The following is a 22,186-nucleotide window of genomic DNA, read 5'->3' as shown; positions in this document are numbered from 1 at the left end:
TATGTTTTCATATAGTTGCTGACTATTTGTGTTTCTTTTGAGAATTTTTATCCATTGCCTATTTGTTGATTGGATAATTGAGGGCTGTTTGGCGGGGGTGGGGGAGCATTCTTAATAGCCTGTATCATATGAAGAGCTGGGTCTCCCCATCCCTGCGTCCCCATTCTGTAGGCTGTCTCTGTGCTGTCCGGATTGTTTTCCTTTGCCCTCCAAAAATTGTCAGATCTGGTAGAGCCCCTGGTGGCAGTTCTTGCTCTTATTTCCTAAGCTTACAAGTTTCATGTGGAGGTTACTTTTTCTTTTGATCTATTGTGAATTGATTCCTGTACAGAATGAAAAATAAGAATCTAGTTTTATTCTTCTTAATGTATCCTCCAATTACATTTGGTGAAAAGTTTGCCTTTTTATCCAGTACATATTTTTTTTAGACCGGTGTCGATGGTCAGACTGTTTCAGTTTTGCAGATTTATATCTTGGCCTTCTGTTCTATCCTATTGCTATGGATCTACTTGTGTGCAGTCTTTTTGTTGTTGTGGCTCACGGTACAACTGCTTTAATAAGCCTCACCACATTAGAATTGGCAACCGAGTTTTAATCTCTGTTGTCAGGGGTTCGTGAGTGCCTTCCCAGAAAGCTGCATTGGCCCTGAGGAACAGTAGCATCTTGTACCGCATCAGAGGAGGGCTTCCTTTTCCTCAGCTCTCTGACTACTTAACTGTTACTTAGGGCACACAGCAAAGCTTTGTAATGGTGAATGCTGGCAGTGGCAGTGAGGCTTTCCTGTTGGGGGAAAACCAGGTTTTTGTATCACTTCCCTCTCTAAGGACATCTTTGGAACTGGCACAGACACCCTGGAAGTCCTACTCTCTCCAGAGAGCACTGTGAGGTCTCAGTACTTGAAGTGCAGTGTCTGCTGGCCGTGTCCATGCAGTATGGACCCTGTGACAGCACTTCAGTGTAGTTAACCCAAAGAGGCGTGTGAATGGCAGCGCCAGATGAAGTTTCCGTTGAGCTCATTTAGATTAGCAGGACTTCACAGCTCCACATCCTCTACTGTGTTTTTAGCTCAGGTAACCCAAGTCTGATTTATCTATTATCTTCAGACTTTCCCAACCATGACGCTTGTTGATAAGGATTAGGGTGTGAATATTTAATCATAACACTTGTGTTTCTAATAATTAGTAATCTCAGACTTTTCAACATAGAGATTCTGTTTGGCTAGTTTTGTGTCACATAACTGACTATTCTTAAGATTTTAGGTGGTCTATTACCCATGATTGTTAGGAGCTTCTTGAATATCTACACTTTGTGAATTTCAGCAAAATTGAAAATATTGTTGATCTCTCATTGTCAAATATACATGCAAGTTTTGGTTTTAGAAACATATTGGTGAAGGAAAACTTACTTTAAATTTTCTCTTACCTACTGTTTTCAGCTATTTTTTTAAATCTGTCATACATATAAACTTAAAATTTTAAAGTATTTAATAAATGAATTTAAACTTAATCACTTTTATCCAGGTAAAGTACATAGTTGATTTTTTTTTTTTTTTGGTTTTACGAGACAGGGTTTTTCTGTATTGTTTTGGAGGCTGTCAGTCTAGCCCGGCTTTGAACTCACAGAGATCCGCTTGCCTCTGCCTTCCGAGTGCCGGGATTAAAGGCATGTGCCACCACCGCCTGGCCATAGTTGATTTTTAATTCAAGTGCTTTATATTAGTTGTGTTATGGATTCCCAATGGGTAGAGATTCATAGATGTTATGACATGAAATGTCTAGTGTTACTCTGGAATCACACCTCAGTGAAAAGCTTGAGTAGGTGATGTTTGTGGTCCAGAACAGTATGATTCTTACTGGTCATGATGGGTCAGGCACAACCCATAGTGCCCTGACCCATGACTGAGCTGTTAGAGTTATTAGCTACCTGCTCCTGGAGTGGCAAAGTAGGCAGTGACTTGTAAGTCTGAAACAGAACAGATGTGCACTACTCATGTGACATAGTAAGCACATAGCTCTTCTGCGTCTGTGTTTGTTTTCCCCAGAGCAACTTCAACTGTTCCTTCAGATCTCCACATTTGGCATCTCTCTGACATATTTTCACTGAGCTGTATGAGAGACATTGCACAGTTCAGTTATCATCTATTGTATCTTGTCACATGAATTATTTGGAGCTCAGACTTCACTTAAACTATCTAGAGAATAAAAAAGATGCTGGAGGAGTAGAGATAAGGAAATTTTGTATTGTTCATTTGGGTTTGAAAAATTTGAACACTAAAGACAATCTTGATATTGTTCCCTAACAAGTAATGATTAAAATAATTGTGTGTGGCTTGTCCTCTGTGCTCTCATTCCTCTGTGCTGCTATAAGACAATGCCTCCAGTCAGGTGGTTATGAAGAATAAGGTTGGGAGCCTGAGATCAAGGTGTTAATTCAATAGTACACAGTAGTAGCCTTCCGAGAGGACAAAGCCTGTATCCTCACACCAGTGAAAGAAGGGGGGGAAGAGGCTAACTTAGTCTTCAAGGTCCTTTGCAAGGAATGGATTTACCTTTTTAAGTGATGTTGGTGGAAGTTAATATTACTTGTAATTATTGATACCCTGTATTGCTGAAGTAATTGTAGTCTATAGACATAATGAGTGTGTGACTAATACCAGCTCTGAGTATACAAAAAAAAGTATGATTGATGTTATCAAATAAAACTATGCTACCCATTAACGAAGCATATATTTCAGCTAAATGTTTCAGTATTAATTCTTATGTAGGCGAAATATTTCTGCTAATTCTTCCAAAGGATCAGTTGTAAGGACAACTTGTTAACTTAAATAAACTTTGAAATACTTTTCCCTAAATACCTTCTGGTTTTCTAGGTAATGGAACCCAGCAGTCTCCCCTCCGTTTCCACCTGTGCATGTCCCTCCTTTCTGCCCTCGCTCTTTGCCTCCCTGCCACCAGCCTGTGGAGACTCACTGTACCCTTTCACAGGCCCCAGCCTCTCTCCCTGTGATTCTCCATTGAAGAAAACCATTTTTTTGTTTGTTTGCTTGCTTGCTTTCTGTTTATTTTGCAAGCAAATGTTAATTGGAGGTAGCTTCTTGGCTAAGGGTGGGAGCCCATGTCCACTTCCCCTTCTCAGCACTGGGATACAGTCTGGTTTGAACCTGCACAGGTCCTGTGCATGCTGCCACAGTCTCTGAGTTCATGTGTGCATCAGTCCTGTTGTGTCTATAAGACACTGTTTCCTTGGAATCACCCATCCCCTCTGGCTCCGACAGTGTTTCCAGTTCCTCTTCCACATAGCTCCCTGAGCCCTGAGGGGAGAGGTTTGATTACAACATTCCATTTAGGACTGAGTGTTCCAAAACCTCTTATTCTCTGCACATTGTCCAGTTGTGGATCTCTGTATTTGTTCCCATTTACTGTAAGAGGATTTTCTGATGATCATGGCTGGCCAAGGCACTGATCTATGAATATAGCAGAATACCATTAGGAATCTTCTTATTGCTTTATTCCTTTAGCAGAACTATAGTATTGGGTTTTTCATGGTGCCTGTGGTCTATCCAGTATCACGTTCTTGGCTACCTGAGCAGTGTCGGGTGTGGTTTCCATCTCGTGGAATGGGCCTTAAGTCAGAGACTGGTTGGTTACTCCCATGTTTGTGCCACTGTTGCGTCAGCGTATCACACAGGCAGTCACCATTGTAAATGGAAGGGTTTGAGATTGGGTTGGTGTTTACCTTTTTTCTCTAGAAGCACGTGGAGGACCTTCCAATACCATTGGACACTGGTCAGTAGCTTGACTTCTCCAAGTTCAGGGGAGTATGGAAGTGTTGTTATCAGCAGTCGGGCTTTACTGTTAGTTTATAGAGAGAGAGCCTTGGTAATAGACTGAGATGGTTGGGTTTCCAAAGAACCCCCTCCCCCCAGTCCCAGGGACATGCACAACTTCAGTGCTGGTCATGAGCTGACCCTGTGTCCCTCTCCAGCCTCATTACTTTAATGTAACTTCCTCCTGTAACTAGCAGTTATTGCCAGTCCCAGTGCATGGCATTCTTTCCCAGAGGTCCTTGTACACAGTGTTTCCTCTACTATCCTCCCACTACCCTGCCAGCCCCAGTTGAGCTTCTAGATGGGACACAAAGCACACCTTCAGCTGCTTGCACCTGGCCCGGTACTTCTCTCCTGGTGTTCCCCTGGCTCTTTGCCTGCCTGAACTTGTTTTATCCAATGCTGTGTCCACCCTCTGTAGGACCTGACTCACAGCATGCATTCTCTGGCAGACTGAGCAATTAGTGAGTTGATTCATGAGAAGCACCCTGACAAAGTTCCTCCATTGAGGTACAATAGGAAAATAAACAGCAATTAATTAAAATGCCAGTTTTTACTTTAGTTTTTACATGAATAGATATTTTCAACAGAATGACAGATTGAATCAACTATTCTTATTCAGTGAATGTCAAAGAAGGGAACTTTGTTGATTAAATATCATAGCAGTTGCAAAAATAACAGAAGATCAGAGTATTTCCAGTGCACTTAGCACTAAGGGTCTCCTAATGGCATCCCTGCCTGTCCAAAACACTTCTGATAATTCTTTGAGACTTACAGATCAGATTCTTTATGATTGGGTACTTCTCAAAAGTCTGTTTCTTCTCTGGATATGGAATGTGTCTGTGTTCTGCTGCTAAGTCCATGCCTCTTGGTTCCTGGACTCCTACTGTGAGCAGCTCAGCTTCAGGGTTGAAGAGATGGTTCAGAGGTTAAGAGCACTGGCTCCTCTTCCAGAGGTCCTGAGTTCAATTCTCAGCAACCACATGGTGGCTCACAACCAACTGTAATGAGATCTGGTGCCCTCTTCTGGCCTGCCGGCATATATGCAGACAGAACACTGTATACATAATAAATAAATTAAAAAAGAAAAACAGAATGCTGCTTTAAATGAAAACAGATGTCAGTTGAGTGGACCTCATCCCTGAAGAATGCCCCAGACCTTCTTCTCTGTCCCGAACTCTGAAAGGAAAGTCTTCATAACTCCCAGGATGTCTCTTGGTCTCACCTAAGAAGTTTTGTCAGGATATTTTTATAGTCCTATATTTGATCTGTTCATAAGCAAAAAAAAAAAAAGCAGTTTTTCATTGTTGAAAGAGGATAAGCCTAGCTGTTCATCTTTCTGGATCACAGCTTAACTGTGTAAGCTCACTTTGTTTTTCAGACTTTATCTCCTTCTTACAATCGGTTTAATATATTACAGGCAATGCCTTAAAACCGTTTGTACAATGCTTTGGACATTTGGTTATAATTTCTTTATCTGCCAAACATTTTTCAATAAAGCTTAATCTTGGCCTCTCTTACCCCCAATGTGAAACTGATTAACCTTAAGATGGACTGTGGCTTGCATATTTCTTCTTTGCATGTTTTATCTGAAGTATTTATTATGTATTAAATTGATAGCTGTAAAGTATGCTGCTTGGTGTCAGGGTAAACTAATGTCCTGTTGTGCAAATCTAACTCATTCTTTTCAGTTTTATCATAGAAAATTTCAGACAGTTATCAGAATAGAGCAGAATAACAAATCTTGACTGACCTGTTGGCCAACACCAGCAGTTACTGGCCCTCACCCTGTGTGTTCTATCTATGCTCCTGGATTCCTATTGCCTCCAGGATCTATTATTTTGAAGTAGATCCCAGATATTAGATTGTGCCACCTATATGCAAATCACGTAAGGACTATTTTTTTTCCAAATGAAACATAACCAATCATAATGCCTAAGACTTGGAAGAAAATTAGTAGTAGTTCCTTAATTTCACCAAATGTCCTGCTGTTTGTAGTCTAGATGCTTATTACACAGAAGGTGTGTGCAGGGTTCCCTTGGGTCTCTGACCTGCTCTGGTTGATGAGGCCTTCTTTTTGTTGTTGGTTGATTAGTTTTGTTACTCACTAGGGTCTCCTTTTCCAGTGTTTTTGTTGAATAAATCAGGGTCTTGGTTGTTTGGATTTTCAGAAGTTCTGGGTTTTAAGATTGTTTCTCCATGCTATTATCTGTCCTTTGTGTTTCCCATAAATTAATAAAAAGGTATTAGGTTAAATTTTGTTTCCATGTAAGTTTACTTACAGCATAAGCTTCATAGTATCTAGGGTTGTTGTTACTCTTACTGTTCGTGGTGTTAGGGTTGAAATTTGAATTCGAGTGTTATTTAAACCATCATCCTCTTATTGGTTTGCCATGAACTGTATCTAACGATCATCACCACTGCTGATTTGTACTGTGATCTATTTCTTTCTTTCTTTTTTAGTGTGTGTGTATGAGTGGAGAGTGCATTGCCCTGACACACGTGGTGGAAGTCAGCAGTCTGTACAGAAACAGCCTCCCCTCTTCCAACTTGGTTTTATGAGGCAAGGTCTCACTTGTTTCTGCCACACTGCATACTCTAGAATATCTGGCTCAGTAACTTCCAGAAGTTTCTCCTGTCTCCATCTCCCATCTCACTATAACAGTTCTAGGACTACAAATGAGTGGTACCACATCCAACTTTGTACTTGGGTTCTGTGACTTGAATACAGGTCATTACTCAGTGAGCTGCCTCGCCTGCTCTCTTTTGTTTTTTGTTCTTTAAATTTCATGTTAATGCTTGAGAAGATACAGCACAAATATAAAAATGTCTCTGTCCCTCACTTCTCTTGGATGTCAAACCTAGTACCTACACCTTCTACATGGGAGGCAAGTTTTTACCACACCTGCATTCCCCAACCCACCACTATAGTGACAACAGACATTAGATTTAAAAGGGATGTGAAGGTTAAAATAACTGGGCCAGAAATGCTGAGGAAGGTAAGCAAGGAGGGCAGTGCTGGCTAGCTCCCACAAAACACTCCCACCCCTACCCCCACTCCCACCCTTAAACATAAGCTAGGTGTTGTGTCCCTTCACATGTTCCTGCTTCTAATGCAACTAATGATAGGCTTTGGTAGAGCAAACTGTAGGTAAGAATGGCTTATAACATTCATCTCCCACTTAGTCCCGGAAGACCACCCCAAGGACAAGGAGTTAAACATGAGGTAATGAAGAAAAACTAAAGCTACATCTTGGTAACTGGGATAAAAGTTAACTACCCATTGGCAAAAGAGGAAAAAGTCCCATGATGACCTACAAGCAGATGCTGTAAATGTGAGGACAAAGGAAGCAGTCTAATTAATGGCCAACACACCCGAGATCCTCTAATGCCATCAATACCTTCAAGGTTCAAGTGCTGCAGTGCCAGTCCAGCCTATTGAGTAGCAGACAGTCAAGGTCAGCTGCTAGGACAGCAAGTCAGAGACAGAGTGGAGCTAAACATGGGAGGACTTGGCTTCTGCCTGAGTTGAGCAGCTCAGAAACTGATTGGACCATGGAAATATGCACAGGACAAGGGTGCCCTAATTGCTTTGGTTTACAGTAAGCCCAGACAAACTAACCAGTCTCAATACAAACTATCTCAGTCTTTGTCCGGTTGCCCTAAGTCCTATAAGAAACCCCAAGAAGATTGCCCAGCAGATTTTTCCTCTAGTAGGGCCCCTCCTGCGTGGGAACTAATCTCCCATTTCTGGAGATCCTCTAGTGAGCCCTACAGAGTTTTGCTTGCTTTCTGGAACTGTGTTTCCTGCTGCAGAGCTTTAAGCTTTCTTCTTTAAGCCTTCTCTCTGTAGCAAAAACTCCTTTAAAAATCTACCTTTCTGGCTGCTCTCTAGACCCCAGTCTTTAAGAGTCAGGGAGAAAAGGGTCTGGAAAAGAACTACTGACTCAGTTGAAGTTGCTGGTGTCAGGAAGTGTCTGGTGCCTTAACTCCTGAGTTAAGGCCTCCGGAGACAAGAATGTCTCTGCCTTTCCCTCCATTTCACTAGATAATCTACTTCGTATTAAGGGTTGCAAAGTATTGATTCTTAGCTAGAAAACTAAGCAAAATTTCGAGAAACGTTACCCTATCAGCTGTTTGGTCCCTTCATACTGGAAGGACAGGACAGTGTGTCCATCTTTGCTTAGCCATTTCCACACCCATTTCATACCATTTTTCAGTGGTCATCAACAAGATAGTTTTAGCTTTAAAATTTTATGGACTCAATATGAATAATCTGGTAAGTTTTATTTCATTATAGTAGTAGTAGTTGTTGTTGTTATGTTTGTTTACTGGTCAACCCCTGGCTTCAAGGGCTGTTGTCCCTGTGATCTTGTGTTCTGGTGTAGTACTACATACCATATTCAGTGCAACATCCTTGTCCCAGAAGGACCAGCCACCAGAAGGCAGGAGGGATATGAAATAAGGAACTCTTCCTCTCATTTCTCTTCTCCCTACACAGTGTCTCCACTTACTTCATCTTGCCCAGGCTTTTGTGGTCTCTCTCAGTAAATCCTATCCAGAAATCTGTTCTGTAGCTGACTGAGCAGTGTTGGTACCCAGTGCCTCTTCTGTACCAAGGATACCCGCTGAGCACTTCCAAAATACTACTATTTCTGTCTGCCTGGTGATAGAGGGTATGTCCCTGCTCTCTACAGCAAGCCCTTCCAGGTAGTGAGGCACTGGAAAAAGTATACGTGTATATTCTGTAGTAATTTGTATCTGTATTAAGCCTGTGGAACTTAAGCTTCTGCAGTACTATGGAAAGTGTTAGGGGTTTCCCCCCGTTTTGTCTAGCTATAAATCTAAGAGGCTCTTTCCAAAACTAATTTCACACTTTACAGCCTTTTGCACAGCAGTAAACAATAGGGTAAAAAGAAGCGATTCTGCAAGAGCCCTGGCTGGGCATGCTTTTCTCCATGTGTCTGTTTAGTGCTCATTTGTGGCCTGTTACACTGGGTTACTGCTAGCCCTGAACTGTCTGACTGTCTTAAATAGTTCTGTCTCAAAGTATTTACAGGGCATTTGAGGGCCAGCCCTGTGGTGCTGTCTGACTCAGTTGGCTGAGAGCAACCTTTGTGTGGTGAACAGACTCGTTGCTCAGATGGCCAGCTGTCTGCACGGGGGTACAAGCTCCATGTCTGAGAACACAGATGTAGAGTGCATGTTAAAATTTGAGTTGTTGCCATGTTATCACTGATACCTATTGAAAACTAAAGCTTTGCTTAGTATCAGAACCCTGATCTAGTAAAGCAGATGTGTAGAAAACCCTTGAGGCTCCTAGTAGCCTCTTCACTATGTGTTGAAGGTGAGGCTGGGTGACATTTCAGAGTTGCCATGAGAGTTGAATAGGTGGGAGCATTGCCCTCTGTGACAAGCAAGTCCACATTAAGTTGAACTGGGAAAAGGGTCACTTCTGTGTTTCCCTGCTGATTTATAACACTCATCACAACAGAAAGCCAAAGTCCAGATAGGTTCCAAATGTTAAATTTGGACCACTTACAGGGTTTAAGTCACCATCAAAGGTGCCTTGATAGTGTAGTCCTGCTTCTCTAAGAGTCACAGTCACAGTAGTGAAGCTCAGGACAGACAGACGAGTTGTCTGAAAAGAAACCGGAGGTCATTTTGTGCCCAGCTCAGATACTTGGTCAGGGGTGGGGGTGGGCTGGGGGAGAGGCATTTTTTTTAATGGAAAACCATTGTGTAGTGGAGACTATTGTTGCTAGCCCTGCCCTTCTGGGATCAGGGGGTCTCTTCCCAGCTGACACTGAGATTGGAGTGACTGCAGTCAGGTGTGAAGCTGCTGTTGGCCTTTAGATGTTTGTGTAACGTGGGCATTTTGCAACTTGCTGTAATAAAGTGTGCTTGTTGGTGTAGATGTATGTACCTGTGCATGCTAGTGTGTGTGTGTGCATGCACACACACGCACACACATAGGTGCACACAAGTGTGACAATCTGAGGTTGTCAGGTATCTTTCCTAGATTGCTTTCAACCTTTTTTTGTGCCCCAGGGTCTCTCACAGAACCCGAAATCCATTGTTTTTGTTAGACTGACTGGCCAGTGAGCTTCAGGGATCTACTTGTTTCTGTTCCTCTAATGCCGAGGTTATAGGAATGCACTAACTACCACCTTCAGCGGTTTTAAATAGGTCTGCACGCTCGTGCAGTAGATAACTTACTGGATATGAAAGATGGAAGATGAGCAGGATGAAGAGACATGATATGAAGATGCAGCTCTTCTTCATTCATGTCCACCCGCATTTCTGAGCCTGCCTTTCTGGGTTTGGGCTGTTTTTAAATTTCTTGTTTTCCATTGTGTTACAGAGGTGTGGGGTAAAATAGATTATAGCTCCTAGCTACTAATTTTGAACAATTAAAATAATTCTGAGAGCTGGAAAAAATCTATATTTTAAGTATCCTTTCCTTTATATTTAACTGTTGCAGATTTGTTTCTGGTTTGATGAAAAACAGCACCATTCAGATGCTTTTTTGTGTGGCTAGAACTAAAAGATAGTTTTTGTTTAGCTTTATGTAATTTTTTTTGAGAATTTCCTACACAGGTATTGTATTCACATCATTTCTACCCCTCCCTCTACTCCTCCAACTTCTGCTGTGTCCCCACTACCCTCTCTCAAATTCATGAACTCTTCTTCTTTAACTGTTGTTTAATATATATTCGGTTTAGTATTTTTCACATGTAAATGTGTTAGAGCTGACCGCTTGGGATTGGCTGATTCTTCCTCTCCTGGCAGCTCTTAGTTTCCTGTAGCTCTTCATCTGGGATCTTGTAAGATTTTCCCCATCCATGTTGTCATGTCATTTGGTGTTACCATTATGAAGGTGTGTTTAGGTAGCCACATTGTGGAGATTTCATGGGTACAGCTTCCTTGTCATGTCTGCAATCACTGTCTAGCAGCAAACATCATGATTCTCTGGCTCTCACAATCTTTCCAACCCCATTTCCATGGTGTGCCTGAACCTTAGGTTTAGGGGTTGCACTACAGATATATCAGTTGTGGCTGAGTCTCACTCTTTGCATCTTGACTAGTTGCATTAGATAGTCTCCATCTGATACAAAAGTGTGTGTGTGTGTGTGTGTGTGTGTATGTATGTGTGTATGTATGTATGTATGTATGTATGTATGTATGTATGTATGTATGAGGTGGTGAGAGCTACCCTTACCTGTGGGTATAAGTATGTAGAAAACAGTTAGAAATTGTATTGGTTTAGGAAAATGGCACGTTCTCTTCTAGGGTCTGTGTTTCCTCCAGCTACTGGTAGTTGGCTAGGTTTACAGTACCAGGCATAATTTCCCTCCTATTGAGTTGGCATTCTCTCTAAATAGACAGCTGTTGGTTACACTCAAGACAAAAGTACCTCTATTGTGTGGTTAGGGATATCTTGTGCTTATCATTTTAGTTCTAGGAACTTTACCAATGGGTAAACTGTTGACTTTACCAATGGGTAGAACTATTGATTACTTTTCTCTCTTGGCATCTTCTGGTTTTATGAGAATCAGTCTTCAGGATTCCAAGTCAGTTCCAATTCCTCCAAATCCTGTGTTTGAAGTGTGGGTGTCTTGCCAATAGGATTTTACCTTCAGGTTCTGGGAAGCAACCAAGGAATACAGTAATAGCCTATATTATTTTGAGAGTCTCTTGGATCCCCCAAACCAACAACTCTGTAAGGGAGGATTCCCATGTCTATTACTGGGTTTTTGTTAGATAGTCAGTCTGTGGCTTCTGGAGGGAGCATTATCAACCCAAGTGGCATAAGTTCATCTTTTAAAATTATATTTGTGTGTTTATACATATGCACATTTTATATGTATTTCCAAATAAGACATGATTCCCTATTGCTTTTTCAAGCACTGTTTGTATTTTTTATGTCTCCCCCTCTCAGTTGCCTTCCTCCCACCTCCCCAGTTAAAGCCCCACTTCCTTCTTTGTAGTAGCTGTTATCCTCTTCTCTGGAGCCCCCTCCCGAAGTCCTCTGTAAGGATGATTAATTCCGAAAGGAGATTTTATTGCTTTTCAGCTCTTTGTGTTGCTTATGTGAGATGAGTATTGGTTCTTGTCACTTCCCCCTCTAAACACCCTCAAGGAGTCTTTTCATCCTCCCTATCTCATCTGTACCTCTCTGCCCTTCCTGTCCATTCCTTGTATCTGGGACTCTGTGGGTCTGGCACTAGACTCTACTGAAGCTTTTCTCTGGTGTCTGCTTCCTGAGAGCTCTGAGGTGTGAATCTGAATCACCCAGGAGCCTGGAACAAACCACCAGCTGTGTATCTGTATGTCTGTGAATGGCCTGTGCTTGAATGGAGCAACAGCTGATGGGAATTTTTAAGAGAACCATGCCTGCTCAGATTACAGGTGTCCTCACTGGCTGTGTCCTCCAAGGAGCTGTTCTTACTCAGGTTAGAATTCTCCTCTCTGTCTGTGTCTTCCGTGGACCAGTCCCTACTCAGTTAGACTTGCCCTTGCTGTCTGCCTCCTCCAGTACCACAGACAAAGGTGCTTAGTAAGTATTTAATGAAGTAATCACTTCTAATGTTCTGCTCTCTCCAACTAATCAGTAAAAGTCACCTGCGCAGCACAGCAGTTAGCCATTGTGATTACTATTTATTCTGAATTCCACATGCCAACTTCTGTACCTTTGAAAATAAGATCTTGAACCTTTCCTAAGAGTCCGTAATAAAGGAGAAAGTTAGAGGTCTTGGACACCCCCCCTACCCCCCCCACCCCCGCTCCTTTCATAGTTGAAATGTTCTCTAAGCCACAGAGTTGCCTGTGCTTGACAAACCTGGAATTTCCCTCTCTTGACTTCTCCAAAAATAACATTATCAACAAACTAATTAGTTTGCCTGAAGGGCAGGAAGATGGCTTAGCCCAGCAACCTGAGTTCAGTCCCTTAAGCCTCCATGGCAGAAGGAGGAACCACTCCCACAAGTTGCCCTTTGAGCTCCACATTCTCCTGACCACACATGCATAAACACAAAAGTAGATGCAAAAAGTACTTTTTAAATATGTCCAAACTCTGCATTGTATAAGCAGTCAAAAAATAGACACTTCAAATAAAAAAAACTCAGCAAGTGACTATGTTATAAATATTTGGAACAAAATGAAGCAGTTTGAGTCTATCAGAGCTAGTTAATAAAACCTCTATTGAGCAGGATACTCAAGATGTGCCTTCTTTTTTTGATCAATTGACTTCAATTTTATGACAATAATCACATACTAATAATCAGAATGTTTGAGTGACAACCACAGTAAATTCATAAATACGATATACTTGAAAACCCATTCTTGTTTTTTGAAATTGCTGTCATTTCTGGTTGCAAATGCTGTGACAACCTGTGATTATGGTGACAAGGACTTTTAGGAATCTTCTGTAGAATACATATCACTTTTATAGCAAGTTTGTGTGTTAAAGAGCTTTAATAATAGGTTTTATAAAATTACAGACACTGTCTTCACAAGCTTTAAATATGTTGGAGATGAAAAATATAATATCCTATATTCTTCTATTGGACTAAAGAAAAAATGGTTTGCATTCTTGGGTTTTATATCTCTTCCTTGTAGCTTAGTGGTATGGCTTATGTTTTTATATGCTGGGAAATGGGTATACCAGTAATTTTTTTAAAAGGTCTGGCAATTCCTGTTTCCTGTTTTGGTTTCATTAGAGGCAGTGCTGCTTGTATGTATGAAAGTCCACATGGAGCAGCCCTGAAAGTAAACTATTGCACAGGGATGCCCTTCAGGTGGAATTGTAGCCCTGCTGCCCAGCTCCTCACTAGGTAGCTGCTTATATACTACAGATTGGCATGTGCAGTGACCATGCACTGCAGTTCAGCATGTGTGTGAACAACAGTGACCACCAGATCAGCCTCTGTGTGTGTGTGTGTGTGTAAACTTACAGTGACCATGCACTATGGATCAGTGTGTGTGTGTGTGTGTGTGTGTGTGTGTGTGTATTCACAGAGACATGTGTCGGGAAAGTTGTGCCTTTGCAGATAGGCCAGGGCTGCTGCAGTCTGCTGGAAATCCTATTTCCTATCTTATCCTACCAGTGCATGTGGAACTATATGTATGTATATGAATGGAAAAAATGTGAAAAATAAAATTGTATACAATAAGATTAAATTACATAGTTCATTATGTACAAATTATATATAACCTTAGATGTAAATATACATTTGTTGAGAGTATTAAGTTTTGTCTGTCTTTGATTTGAACAATGCAATAGATTTTGGTAGCAGGTCCCACGCCTTAATCACGTTGGGGTGGTACCAACAAGTCCCTCATAGGAATGGCAAAGATACCAGTGATAGTAAAGGCATTGCATCTTTCTTTAGCATTAAAAATCTGCCTTGAGCTATTACAAGGCATGAAGGATACATTTGACAGATAGGAGCACTAAGCTTCCTGTGAGTACAAAAAACTACTCCATGGTTGGAGTGAAATAACCATTTGAATTCACACACTTGAAGGAAGATTGCATTATAAGGAGTCAAAAACAAAATCCTATGCATGCAACAAGGAGCTGACCCTCTGCTATCTTGAGAAACATTTTGCTGCCCTTGTGCTGTGAGCCTTGTCCTCGGAAGCATTTCTGTTAGCACAGCTCTACAAGTACAGACTCAAGCAGGTGGAATAGCTCTCGGGATCTGGAGGCGCACACTCAGATCCACCATCATGCCCTTTCCACTCAACCTCTTCTTCTGCCATTGGATTCACCAGGGTCGAACCCAGCACTCCGTAGCTTTAATGCTCTGATCAGATGAGTGGCATGTGCAAAAGCATTAGGACTCTAGAGACAGACATTTCTACCTGGATTTCTTACCATGGAAATATGACTTGAATGACTCACAGTTACTTTCAGTTTCTATATGACGAAAAGTTTTTAATTTCCAGATCTCTCCTTTGATTTAATGACTGTAACTTGCAATAATAGTGGGCTATTCCTTCTTACCGGAGATCAGCCTATGGAGCTAGATATTGAGGATGCTGAGGGCCACACCTAGTCCTTCTTCTACCCCACAGTGGTATAGGGCAGCCTTGCTACTCATTGCTGTCTTAAGCCCACAAGCAGTTCTGTACCTTCTGCAGGTACCAGGCCGTGGACATGCTTCCCATGGTTCACACTTCATCCCAGAGGCCACCGCTCAGTAGCCTTCTTCCCAGCAGTGCTCCCTTCCCGAGTGTCAGGATTTCCAGGGTTACTGATATCATCCTTTCTATAAACACCTCGAGATTTTGGAAATTGAACAGTTCCTATTTATGCAATATTATATCCAGAAGTGGTAGTTCAAAGCATTCATTAGCATGTAGAGAATGAATCTTATATTCTTGTTACTTTCACTTTTCCAATTGAGACTGCTTTCTAATTGAAAAACTTGACTGCAGTTTATTGTGAGGGGTAATTGTGGGAGCAAAGCTCAGTTAAAATAAGGTAGCTAATTTGTCAGTTCATGTTAATTCTGTCTCCTTTTAAATCTGAAATTTAATACATCAGGTTTGTGAAGGATGGAATGACTTTGTGTGCTCATTGTGTAGAATATCCTGTAAAACGTTATATCAGTGTGATGGCCCCTTCTGCCCCCCCTGCCTGTTTGTAAGTTTTAAAAGCTGTTTATCTATGCAGTTTATTGGTGTTAAGCTCTACTGAATTCTCTCTCTCTCTCTCTCTCTCTCTCTCTCTCTCTGTGTGTGTGTGTGTGTGTGTGTATGAATATGAATATAAACCATGGAATCATTAGCATTTTCATTTCAGGTAATATTTTCTTTTTTCTAAAGGGTTACATTTTCCAATGAAACCCACCATACTGATCAGTAGGATAGCATGTTGATAAAAGGAAAAAGTCCTGGGATAGGAAACAGGACAGTGTAGACGCAGAAGTTATTCACACATTCAAAGGAGCACCACACTGTGCACTAAGACACGAAGACCCGGAATACCAACAGAAACTTGCTTTCTCCTTTCCAACAAAAGCTGCCTATTTTCTGTGGCATTTAGGCTCTTTTGTCTGTTATGCCAATATTGATACAGTTTCTGGCTACCTTTTTTTTTTTTTAAGAACAGTCAGTAATCTTGATGTGCCTTTAGAGTATAATTGAGTAGATAATTCACTTGAAAAAAAATACCCCAGTCTTCTTTCATGTATTGTTTCAGTTTGACAATTTAAAAAAGTACATTGTGGGATATTTATAGTATTTTTCGATCTATTTTTGTCTGTAGACTAGGAGTGCTAACTGATTTAGGGCACGGGGGTTAAAAACAGGAAATGTGGTGTATGAAGTAGGTTGTCTCCAGACTTTCCAATCCGATTTCTTGAAGTGTTACTGGGGAGTGCCGGGTTTCAAAACAACATTAGGCAGAGTACCTTGAGTGAGTCTGCCTGTAGAGAAGTAATGTCATTTGTGCCAGGAAGTGCTTCATGGTAAGGAAGGTCTGCATTCTTGGTATAGGTTCACATGGCGCGTGGCATGCTCTCTAACTCCTGAGACTTCATTCAGGCAGGAAAGTGTAAGGTTTGCATGTCTCTGGCACATCTTCTTTGACCTTTAAATTTTGCTTAAAATTCTACTTGACTGTTTCAATGAAAAGTTTTGTCAAATAGCTGCTTAAGAGTATGCAATGAAGCATCACCACTAAGTTGGGACACACTGCAGCACCAGACAACTCACATTTAAAAAGCATGAAGAAGCAAGAGTTCAGCTGCCTGTGGCCGTTTGAATGGCAGAATCTACCAAGACTGAAAACCTTTGAACTCAGCAGTTCCACCTCTGGATTGTTCTATGAGAGTACATGAGCCAGGTGGTACATACCTGTAATCTCAGCACTCAGGATGCTGCGGCAGGAAGATTACCGCAAGTTCAGGGCCAGCTGGTCTACAAAGGCCACATACTGTATGAACCCATATCTGTGACATTCTGTAAGGGCAGAACAGTGGAGGGAGTGAAAACTTCAGGATTAGTGGAGGGCGAGGCATGAAGGAGAGAGGCAGGGTTGAAGTTTCTGGCGGTAAAGACCATCCATATCACAGTACAGAGGTGAACACTTAGGGTGTGTACACATCCAACAGTGGCCGTAATGTAGTGCGTGGCCTCTGGGCCATCACTGTACCAGCTGTACCCCTCTAGTGAGCGAGGGGGCAGTAGGAGACTGCACTTGCCTGGAAATGTACCTGTCCTGAGTGGGAGCAGGAGTGCATGGTGTCTGTGTATTCTGCCTGAGATTGCTGAAGACTCCACTCTACTCTAAATAAATTTTTTAATATGATGTAATTAAGTTTTAAGAAGAGAATTGTAGTATAGCCTCTTTTTTTATAAATATATTCCTAGACAAAGGTTTGAAAGAATTTACCAAATTGTCCTGGGGAAAGTGGTGAAGACTACATGTATTGAACTTTTAGTTGTTATTAAATAAACTCATACTTCTGTGTTTATTTGAGCAGACACTTAATTTTTTAAATTTCAAATAAAAAAAACAAGAAGAAAGGCCTGGTTATTCTGTTCTTTCTTGTGGGTACATCCTCAACAGTTTGCTTAGTAGTTTGCTCATATTATTAATGAAAAGAGTCAAACCTGACTGTGTAGCACTTTCTAATTACTACAGCATTCTCCTTTTGAGGAGCTCAAAGCTTAAATGAACTACCTGACTTCTAGCCACCCTTTAATTTAAACACTTTTCATGGCTGTACACAGTGGAGCACATTGTTGCCAGGAGGCAGTCTTGTATAATGGACACACAAGAACACCAGTGTCCCTTCAATAGTCAAAGGTGTCATTTGTCACAATGCTGTCATTCTCATGTACAACAGCCTTGCCTTTGCCAGTTCAGCTCTTACTGTTTGCCTGATTAATTTTATATCACGCAGCTATTTTCTTCCTTAAGGATAGTTTACTGGGCTGGGTTTTTTAATGTGTAAGACAGTCAGACCATTTATTATATTAAGCCTGGGTGTTAACCTCCCTCAGCACCGAGCTCTGTGGGGAGAGTCTCTGTGCTTTCCTCAGGACCTGACATGGTGTCTGGCCTGGAATACTAATATTAGGCTCTCCCTGTGTGTTTTTAGTAATAGTGTGCCTATCCCCCAAATCATGTGACCTTCCTACTTGAAAAAGAAGAAATTGACAAATTAATCAAGAAGCTTCTTTTTTATGTGTGCAAACACTGTTTTCCTTGTGGGAGATGTGAGGTCACACAGGCTCACTAACCGGAAGCCCACCGTGCAAACAGCAGCCATAAGGCCTTGCTCGGAGGAGAGGTGAACTCTGTTCTCCTTGGGGAATTTCCACTCTAGGCTTCTAATTAATTGCTAAGTGATCGTCTGAGTTCATGCTGTGTGGGTGGGGACACTTTGTTGGTCAAATATCATGACACATTCTAATTTCATATTCAGAGCAGAGAAGGTCGATATTCTGAATGCTCAGAAACTGCTTCTCATTCCCTCACTTAAATAACATGGAAAGTTGTGGGGGTTTATCTAAGTAGAGCTGTTTTAAAAACAGCACTCACGACTACATCACAATAACCTGGCACTTTCCTGCAACTCTAAGAAGCAAGTCAGTTTTCTTTTCTACCTCTGTGCATGCTGTCAAAACAGATGGCCCCTTTCCTCATCAGGCCTGTACAGTGCCCTTTGCACTTCATGTTACTGCCATTGGCGTGCTAGCTAAACCCAGGGTTTTCTAACACACAGCATGTGCCCGCTGGGTTCTTATCCACCTGCACATTGCCATAGTGTCTAGCACATCGTGAGACTGAGCAAAACAGTACTTTTTGTTTGGGACAAGCTGTCACCAGAAAAGCAAAGCTTGTTTGGTTGAGTCTCAGCAACATTTTATTCTGTTGTCCTTTCTTTAATTGTATTTTAAAATGTATCCTAGTGCTCAATTTAAAAAATATTGTCCCTGCTTTCCTGTGTCCTATGTAAAGTACGGGATGCCCAGTCAGAGAGCATCTGCTCATAACAGGTTCACATGTCTCTAGTTATCAGCTTGCTGAAGGCTAAGGCTACTTGTCTGTGCATCTTAAGTCTTATACATGGTTCAGTTTTCCTTTGATTATTGATTCATTCACCATTCAGCCCTAAAAATCTAGTGGTCAAACTAGACATTGTGGTCTCCCTGGCCTTGCCAATATGTTATATCCTGCTATTCTTTTCCAGTCAGCAAAAAGCACATTTGCCAGCTGCTTGCCACCACGTTCAGGGTCAGGCATTTCCTGCCTATTTCCAAATCAGAGTCTACCTGAGCTAGCCCTTGACTTTTTCTACCTCTGTCAGTGTTTAACCAGCTAAGAGCTTCACAAAATGAGGAGCGCAACCAAACACACTTATAAATACTTTTAAACTGGTTCTCTTTGCAGTATAAAACCCTTTCATACAATCACCTTGTATGAATTTGCTATAGGTAATTAACCAACAGCAGTAAATAGTGATCAAACTTTTGGTAGTTTTGTGGTCCTCTTTCTGGGATTATCAACATGTTGTACTTAAAGGGCTCAGTGCTGGACATGTATCTACTAGTCCTCCACATCAGAGAATCCCAGGAAATCTGTGTTAAGGAATGAATGAATATTTGTAGCCATTTCCTTTGAATGAAATATGTCAGCTCACTTGATAGCAAAAGATGCTTGTTAAATGTAGTGATTTGCTCTCTGGAAAGAGGAAGCCTGTGCTTCTTTTTTTTCAGCATTTTTTTTCTTTTATTGAAAATTGATTCTTTTCTCATGCAGTGATTTTAGTTTTTCCTCCTTCTACTCCTCCAAGTTCCTTCCCACCTTGCCTCCCCTCTGGATCTACTCCCTTCCTGTCTCTCATTAGAAAAGAATGGGCCTCTAAGAGATAACAGCCAAGCATAACAAAATACAATACAGTAAGATGAAACAAACACTAATGTATCAAAGTTGGGCAGTGCAACCCAACGGGAGGAAAATGAGTCCCAAGAGCAGGCGAAAGAGTCAGAGAATTTTTAACCTTTCTTTTAACCTACACAGACCTCTCACTGTGTAGACCTGTCACCGTCCTTCTGCTTTAGCTGCCTGGGTTCTGGAATTGCAGGCATGCCTCATCCTAAGCAGCACTGATTTTGTAATTGCTATTCCTGTAACATATGCATTGCTTTGAGGGGTTAATATTTTGCCTTAATAAGACCCAACTGAGGCCGGTTGCCCTGTGCAGAGGTGATCAACGTGAGCCTGTCACTTCTGCCTTCAGTGGCCTGACGCATTGCTTAAGCAGAAGAACTGTTTCTGTCCATCCTAGGCTATCTGTTCCTTCTATGTCCCAGCATGCTCCTTAGCCTCTGAAGCAGGTATCTGTTGTTTTGTGAAGAGAAGCCGTTTTATTTTTTTTCTAGTCATAAAGATAAATACTCCAAGAGTTATAAAATACTCTTCCCCAGGGTTAAGTCTTCTTTTGCTATCCATGCAAAACCTGCAGTCAGGCTAACAAGAGCCTGATTTCTCTGCTGGTGCTCTTACTGTTGGCTGTCACAGCTGCATCTTTAGAATTGTGTTGACTAATCCAGTGCTGGTCTCACACTGGGCTTGTGTTTTTAGTTATTGATTGTGCATGTTAGGTAGGTCTAGAGAGACATGAACATAAACGAGCTGGTCTCCTACAGACTGCCCTAGACCCCCAACAGTAACCATATTTTTGAGTGGTGTGCATTCACGTGCCCCGCTCTGACACCTGGGGTGGTACACAGGGAGCTGGCTAGAGAAGGCCCAGCTCTGCATGCCCAGCTGCCGCAGGGGACCTCGGGACCTCGGGAGCACGGCTTTACTTTGCCTGGATGGTATTATTTTGTTCGACAAGTTACTGTATTTCACTTTCATAGGTCCCTTGTGTTCTTCTGTCCTGCTTCCCTCAGAGTTAACCTGTAATCACAACACTCAGTTCAAGATCATTCTTAACTACATAGTGAGTTCAGGACCAGCTTGAACTGCACAAACTCCTATCTCCAAACAACCAGAAAATATTGATTACAGTTCATGGTGTGTGCATATCCAAGCTATGGAGGACAGTCTGAGAGAATACTTCAGCCTTTGTAGTTAATTCTAGAAGAAAGTCTAGAATATTCCACTCTAGAAGAGGCCTGTCATTTTAGAGTTACAGGAAAACAACACTGTGGTTTTGAGTTTCTCTTACACCCTGGCAGTCTCTTAAGGAACACAGATGTGCATGCATGGTCACTATTAATCCTCATTGCAGTCTGGCAAAGAGGTGCAAAATCTACACTCACTCGACACGTGGGAAGGCCTTCTTAGCAAAGTTACAACTAGAAGGTAGCTGGTTCAGAAAACTGTGACCACATACTCTGCACCTCTAATCTGGGTGCTGCTGTTGACTGAAGCTATACTCATTAATTCAGGACCCATAGTCTGATAGCTTTATTTTGTCCAATCTTGCTTTATAGAATCGGGTCTAATTATTTTTGTGACAAGCTTTTTTTGTGTATAGTGGGGGTATTTGGGCACATGGGGGGCATACACCTATGTCCTGTTCTGTCACTCTTTGCCTTACTTGCTTAAGGCAGATGATCACTGAACTTGGAGCTAGGTCGGCATCCAGGAAGCCCCAGTGATCCTCATGTCTCCACTCCAACCTCTACAGAACTGAGGTCAAAGGCACAAATAGCGTTGCCCACCCAGGGTTTTATATGCATGTTTGAGTTTCAAGCCCAGAGCTTCATGCTTGCACATCCAGCCCTCTTACCCACTGAGTGATCTCCAAGACCTTAAGGTTTTCTTCTCTGAAAGTCATTCATGGACTGGAGAGATGGCTCAGCAGTATAGGGCACTTATTGCTCTTACAGAAGACCCTGTTTTGCTTCCTAGCACCATGCCATATGGTTCACATCTGCCTGTAACTAGTTCCAGTGGATCTGATGCCCTCCAGTCCTGTAGTCTCAGCAGGCACCTGCACATTCATGGCACATATAAACACACATATGCACAGGAAAAATAGTGGTCCCTTAGAATCAAAAGTTCATTCTGTCTAATGCTGTGATAGATGTCTAACATGCGTCTTACAGACTTCAACAGCCTCCTCTTGTCCTCTGCACTTTGCCTGTGAACTAGAAGGACAGTTTTACGTTTGGAATTTCAGACCAACTGATAGTAAATTCAGAGCAAAGAGTGATAGGAATGAAAAAGAGTGAAAGAAAATTTCTCATTTAAGCTGTTTTGGTTTTAACCTCTCTGGAAATAGTCCTTTCACCATTTTGATCTCAAAAGGAAATGGACAGTGATGGTGTTATTTTCAGTTTCACCTCAGACCACTCTGGCAGTTGCATGCTGATGCTGCAGGG

The 22,186-nt window shown here is 41.8% G+C and overlaps 1 protein-coding gene across 2 annotated transcripts in view; it reads left to right on the top strand.

The window, feature by feature from the left end:
* Exoc2 (exocyst complex component 2) overlaps positions 1-22,186 on the top strand; it is a 173,890-nt gene that overhangs the window by 137,986 nt on the left and 13,718 nt on the right. The window lies entirely within an intron of this gene.

The sequence above is a fragment of the Mesocricetus auratus genome, unplaced genomic scaffold (genome assembly GCF_017639785.1).
Source record: "Mesocricetus auratus isolate SY011 unplaced genomic scaffold, BCM_Maur_2.0 Super-Scaffold_100013, whole genome shotgun sequence".
Classification (NCBI taxonomy): Eukaryota; Metazoa; Chordata; class Mammalia; order Rodentia; family Cricetidae; genus Mesocricetus; species Mesocricetus auratus.
The sequence above is the reverse complement of the archived record's forward strand: the minus strand, read 5'-3'. Positions and strand labels throughout refer to the sequence as shown.